A 6,985-nucleotide genomic window follows, 5' to 3' on the forward strand; every position below is an offset into this window, starting at 1 on the left:
AGACAGTAGCACGAGAACAAGTGGCCAGTGTCTGCTCATTCTCAGACTCTGGGCCATAACTACACATGATTTTTCACAGTCGATGAGTATTGCCGTTGTCCCTGTACGCTTCTGCTACCCTGTACATCCCACTTTCCAGCCTCATCGTCCTCATTTCCCAGCATTCTTAGCCGATGAAGTCTCCTTAAATTTCCTTTCTCCAGAACTCGCCATGCCAGAAAACATCTATTTTGTACACCTATACATTCTTCTTACATTTGACACTATCATTATTGTTGTTATTGCCTTACTACTTTCATCATTATTATTATTATTATTATCACTATCAGTGGCAGTATCTGTAGTAGTACAAGCACCGCCAGTGTTAACTATATCAATTCCTAAGTCGGTATTATTTACACACAGTGCCACTTCAGACACTCAAATCATTTCAATACTATTTTTCATATTGTAATTGTTATTTCTTATGCAACTACGAAGTAAGAAAGGAACTGTATGTGTGAAACCCTGGACCGATGTAAGAGAGTGCCTGATGACCCTAATCGAATCAAGTTAAGTAAATAATAAAGTATATGCTCTTCTTGCTATGTCACAAGGCTGCTCTATCAGTATGTGGCATTTAATCTCGCAATGGCTCACCGGTGTATGTGCTAGCAACACAACATGGACGTCTTCAGTCTCTAAGCTTGCAACAGCCGTCCTAAAATTTACATTGCTGGTATACGTATATTTAGGTAATAATTAAATCACTCATGAGATTATAATATCTAAAATTACCCCGTTATTTTTCCCAAGTCAGTTCAGAGTAAAGACTTCAGCTTTCGCCCATTTCCGTCATCTTTGTCAGTAACAACTGCCTGTCATCATCGGCACGTCTTGTTGTCAGAGGTAGTGTTGACGCCTGTGACGGTGATGGCGCCGCGGTTCCCGTCGTGTAAACTCTGTGAATGTTTTTGAGCTCTCTCAGCGTGGAGATACAGCAAACTGATAATAATTGGCTGCTCATTATAATCACTAGTTCTCAAAACCGAATGTCAACGGGTAATTTTTCTGGGACAGTGGCCATGATTTTAGTGGTGCTTGGAAGTAGGCTTTCGAGGTTGGCCGCAAAGAAATTCGCAGAATTTTTATCTTCCAACGAGAGCGGAAGTGCGACTACTATTGCAAACTCCGCCATATGTGACATCAGGCTGTCGTATCTTGTCCAGGCAGATGCACTTTATTTGTTGCATAAAGTCATAATAAAACTGAAAAAGCAAAAAAAGAGGGAAAAAGATGAAAACAAAGCAAGGAGTTAGAAAGGGGCCCAAGAATTAGTGATAATACTGAGACGCAGTTGTGGTGTATTCCAAACGAGAAGAATAAACATTTTTTGAATAAACCACTGAACTGTGACACAGACCCATGGCATCAAGTCTTTTGTAATCAGCCGTGGATTGGTCTTCCTCAGAAGTGTGTGAAGTTGACTGGAAAGTGACTGGAACCCACTATACATTCATATATGTAAAAAATTAAAATACTTTTGTGAACAAGCGATAAATCTTCTTTTCTAACATGATGTTTTGCAGTCGTTTTTGTATAAACTTAATGCAATTTTGTTAGCAAGTGGCCAAGAATCTTTTGTAACATGTTTTATATTCCAGAATGAAATTTTCACTCTACAGCCGTAGAGAGAAAATTTCATTCTTGAAACATCCCCCAGGCTGTGGCTAAGCCATGTCTCCGCAATATCCTTTATTTCAGGGGTGCTAGTTCTGCAGGGTTCGCGGGAGAGCTTCTGTAAAGTTTGCAAGGTAGGAGACGAGGTACTGGCAGAAGTAAAGCTATGAGGACGGGGCGTGAGTCGTGCTTGGGTAGCTCAGTTGGTAGAGCACTTGCCCGTGAAAGGCAAAGGTCCCGAGTTCGAGTCTCGGTCCGGCACACAGTTTTAATCTGCCAGGAAGTTTCATGTTTTATATTCATTTTTGTATCAAATTGGGGCTGTTTTTTGAACAAGTGTAGTGTTGTTTTACGTAACGGCCGGCCGGAATGGCCAAGCGGTTCTAGGCGCTACAGTCTGGAACGGCGCGATCGCTACGGTCGCAGGTTCGAATCCTGCCTCGGGCATGGATGTTTGTGATGTCCTTATGTTAGTTAGGTTTAAGTCGTTCTGAGTTCTAGAGGACTGATGACCTCAGAAGTTAATTCCCATAGGGCTCAGAGCCATTTGAACCATTTTTTTTAAAGCAACAATGTGTGATGGCGTGTGTAATGTGTGCAGTGAATGGGAGTGAGAAATGAATTAATAGTGTATTACAAGAATTTTACATTGTTAAATACCTCTTTGCAAAACAGTATTCTGCACTAGGTATAAACTGTTTCAAACATACTGGTTAATTACGTGTTCCATAGGGCACTTGAACGATATTTTTTTGAAGTGAGATATAACGAGTTAGTTTACAGAATATTTATACGCAGTTAGCTTTAAAAAATGAAAGTATTATTTTTTAGCCGTATTCGTGTAACGATACTTAAAAAAGAGATAGCCCTTTTTATTTTTTTACAACTAACCATTTTTCGATAAAAATTATTCCATGGAACAGAAGAAGTGGTCCAGAAGAGACGTTATTTTAGATTTAAAACTGCTTTGCTACCTGTTAGAGACTTTGTTATTGGGGAAATGACCAAAAATTTTGTTGCTGCATATTGAACTACTATCTGAGGCACACACAGCTTTAATGTAGCTAAAAAAGATTTTTTTTCCTCTAGTGTTGTTGGTATGGATATCAAGGTTCTTCTCAAACTGTGAAGGTTTATTTATGAAGAAGTTCATTAGTGAACGTTCGTATTGTTATTGTGCCGTTAAAAGGCCCAACTCCTTGAAGAGGTACCTACATGATGAGCGTGGGTGAACGCGGTATATACTGCTCGCTTCTCAGCAGTCACAGTGCTTTCTAAGTGATGAGTCACCCCCAAAAAATTATTCCATTAGACATCATTGTGTGAAAATACGCAAAATAGGAGGCTGATTCCTTTGTTTCCAAGATCAGCAATTGTGTGGAGAGCAAAAGTAGCTGAGCTTAATTATTTCAGCAGTTTAGTAATATGCTTTCCCACTTCAAATTTTCATTAGTATGCGAACTCATAAATTTGGAGTATTCTGCCATATTTAGTGACTCCTGTTCATGTACCACATCAATTGTTGGTATGACTACCTTTGTTGTACAGAACTGAATAAAGAGTGCTTTCTCGAAATTAAAGGTGTCTCAAGTGACGGCAATGTGTCACGCACATGTCCTGAACTGTGCGAATCGAACGGCCGATGTAAGCCTTCCACCACTGAAACAGAATTCTGTACACGCCAGCCTTCCTAAGTCACAAATCATCTTTGACAGATCTAAGTAGTGTCTTATCTTGGAGGGTGAACGGAACACATTCTTAATGTTAAAACTCATTTAACTTTTTTCAGTGTTAAAAATCTGACCCGCACAGGGAATGAAGGTCACAGGTCTAAATGGTTCAAATGGCTCTGAGCACTATGGGACTTAACATCTATGGTCATCAGTCCCCTAGAGCTTAGAACTACTTAAACCTAACTAACCTAAGGACATCACATACATCCATGCCCGAGGCAGGATTCGAACCTGCGACCGTAGCAGTCGCGCGGGGTCACAGGTCTATGCTCCACTTTATGTACCTCCGGGGATTGCGCAAATACACTCCTGGAAATTGAAATAAGAACACCGTGAATTCATTGTCCCAGGAAGGGGAAACTTTATTGACACATTCCTGGGGTCAGATACATCACATGATCACACTGACAGAACCACAGGCACATAGACACAGGCAACAGAGCATGCACAATGTCGGCACTAGTACAGTGTATATCCACCTTTCGCAGCAATGCAGGCTGCTATTCTCCCATGGAGACGATCGTAGAGATGCTGGATATAATCCTGTGGAACGGCTTGCCATGCCATTTCCACCTGGCGCCTCAGTTGGACCAGCGTTCGTGCTGGACGTGCAGACCGCGTGAGACGACGCTTCATCCAGTCCCAAACATGCTCAATGGGGGACAGATCCGGAGATCTTGCTGGCCAGGGTAGTTGACTTACACCTTCTAGAGCACGTTGGGTGGCACGGGATACATGCGGACGTGCATTGTCCTGTTGGAACAGCAAGTTCCCTTGCCGGTCTAGGAATGGTAGAACGATGGGTTCGATGACGGTTTGGATGTACCGTGCACTATTCAGTGTCCCCTCGACGATCACCAGTGGTGTACGGCCAGTGTAGGAGATCGCTCCCCACACCATGATGCCGGGTGTTGGCCCTCTGTGCCTCGGTCGTATGCAGTCCTGATTGTGGCGCTCACCTGCACGGCGCCAAACACGCATACGACCATCATTGGCACCAAGGCAGAAGCGACTCTCATCGCTGAAGACGACACGTCTCCATTCGTCCCTCCATTCACGCCTGTCGCGACACCACTGGAGGCGGGCTGCACGATGTTGGGGCGTGAGCGGAAGACGGCCTAACGGTGTGCGGGACCGTAGCCCAGCTTCATGGAGACGGTTGCGAATGGTCCTCGCCGATACCCCAGGAGCAACAGTGTCCCTAATTTGCTGGGAAGTGGCGGTGCGGTCCCCTACGGCACTGCGTAGGATCCTACGGTCTTGGCGTGCATCCGTGCGTCGCTGCGGTCCGGTCCCAGGTCGACGGGCACGTGCACCTTCCGCCGACCACTGGCGACAACATCGATGTACTGTGGAGACCTCACGCCCCACGTGTTGAGCAATTCGGCGGTACGTCCACCCGGCCTCCCGCATGCCCACTATACGCCCTCGCTCAAAGTCCGTCAACTGCACATACGGTTCACGTCCACGCTGTCGCGGCATGCTACCAGTGTTAAAGACTGCGATGGGGCTCCGTATGCCACGGCAAACTGGCTGACACTGACGGCGGCGGCGCACAAATGCTGCGCAGCTAGCGCCATTCGACGGCCAACACCGCGGTTCCTGGTGTGTCCGCTGTGCCGTGCGTGTGATCATTGCTTGTACAGCCCTCTCGCAGTGTCCGGAGCAAGTATGGTGGGTCTGACACACCGGTGTCAATGTGTTCCTTTTTCCATTTCCAGGAGTGTATCATAGTCAGATGAATCTATTTCTGAGAGCATCTATTTTGCTTAAACACAGTGTTCTAATGTGGAAGTTCCTCGGTTGAACTTTTCGCGTCGGAAGTAGCGTAAACTCTGTGTGCCAGAGTCCTAAGGATGTCATTGCATTGGTATGATGGATGGCAACACTTAACGTGCAGGTACGTATCGGTATGTGTCGTGTTTGGGTGGACACTATGTCCCAGCGTATCTTCATATTTTTTTGTCGCTTCCGACCACCGAGGTAAATTTTCGTAATGAAAACAGCTGAAGTGGTAAAATAAATCGGTTAAGAGCATTACATCCATAAGGCATGACAAAGAACGTATCGTCAACACATCACCAGAAGCACGTCACGGTGGATGAAAAACTGAAGTCCTCAGTGCCCTGTCGTCGACGCCCTCCGTGAATGAAATGGCAACTATGGATGATAAAAGACTGCCCAAAGACACTCCGTCTTTTGTTCAAAAATACTGGCACAAAATAAAAATTCCCGAACTTCGCACCTGACGAAAGAGTTTCACCAATCGTTCATCCAGTTTTTTTATTAATCAGAGTCAAGGACTCTTCCAGAGGGACTCGTGTGAACGGAGATACCATGTCAATACTCACAAGTAAACCCAGAGGGTCCAGCCTTTGACATATCTGCTATAAAATAAAATCGACCGAATTGGAGGGGCGCGGCTTGTGGCCTAGTGGCCAGCGTTGCTGCCTCTGGATCACGAGGTCCCAGGTCAGATTCTTGGCCGTGTTAGGGATTTTATCCGCCTAGGAGCTGGGTGCTCGTGTTGTCCACATCATTTCATGAACAATCGTAGAACGGGCTAGATTGGACTGTGTAAAGATTGGGACTTAGTACGGGCGCTGATGACCGCCCAACTGAGCGCACCAAAAACCAAACATCATCGTAATCGAATTGGAGGAATAGTGTTCGGCACTTGCCAAAGTATGAATTAAGAACAGATGTTAAATACTTTGGCAGGTAGTAAGTGGCTACACACAAATTAATAATTATAGGGCGTAAGGTTACTCCTTATGTATCGTTGTCAGACCATACAACTAGGTGAACAGCATCATCAGGAGATACTGGCGAACAGTGATAGGGAAAATTGGTTTCACTTCTTGAAATTGAAGGTGGTGTCCCACGTTTCATGTCACTTCACTCTTCCCCTCCAAAAAGCAGTTGTGACATACGAAAAGCACATGAACGCTTATATAAATTACACCACCAGGCAGGAGGTACACGGCTCGTGTTGTCTGTAGTTCAACCTTGCCTAGACGGTCAATATCGCGGTTCGATCGCGTCCGCATTATTTCTTTGTGCCAGGAAGGGCTCTCAACAAGGGAAGTATCCAGGCATCTCGGAGTAAACCAAACCGATGCTGTTCGGACATGGAGGACGGCAGGAACAGTCGATGACATGCCTCGCTCAGGCCGCCCAAGGGCTACTACAGCAGTGGATGACCGCTACCTACGGACTGTGGCTCGGAGGCACCCTCACAGCAAGGCCAGCATGTTGAATAATGCTTTTTGTGCAGCCACAGGACGTCGTGTTACGACTCATACTGTGTGCAGTACTCTGCATGATGCGCAACTTACAGACGTCCATGGCGAGGTCCATCTTTGCAACCAACGACACCGTGCAGCGCGGTACAGATGTGCCCAATAACGTGCCGAATGGGCAGCTCAGGACTGGCATCACGTTCTCTTCACCGATGAGAGTCGCATATGCCCTCAACCAGACAATTGACGTGTTTGGAGGCAACCCGGACAGGCTGAACGCCTTCGACACACTGCCCAGTGAGCGTAGCAGGTTGGAGGTTCCCTGCTGTTTTGGGTGGCATTATGTGGGGC

At 45.8% G+C, this 6,985-nt stretch overlaps 1 non-coding gene across 1 annotated transcript; it reads left to right on the forward strand.

The window, feature by feature from the left end:
• Positions 1 to 1,846: 1,846 nt before the first annotated feature.
• Trnas-uga lies at positions 1,847 to 1,921 on the forward strand. Its single transcript has one exon. It is a non-coding gene; the product is annotated as a tRNA-Ser (tRNA).
• Positions 1,922 to 6,985: the final 5,064 nt, after the last annotated feature.

The sequence above is a fragment of the Schistocerca americana genome, chromosome 1, assembly GCF_021461395.2.
Source record: "Schistocerca americana isolate TAMUIC-IGC-003095 chromosome 1, iqSchAmer2.1, whole genome shotgun sequence".
Lineage (NCBI taxonomy): Eukaryota > Metazoa > Arthropoda > Insecta > Orthoptera > Acrididae > Schistocerca > Schistocerca americana.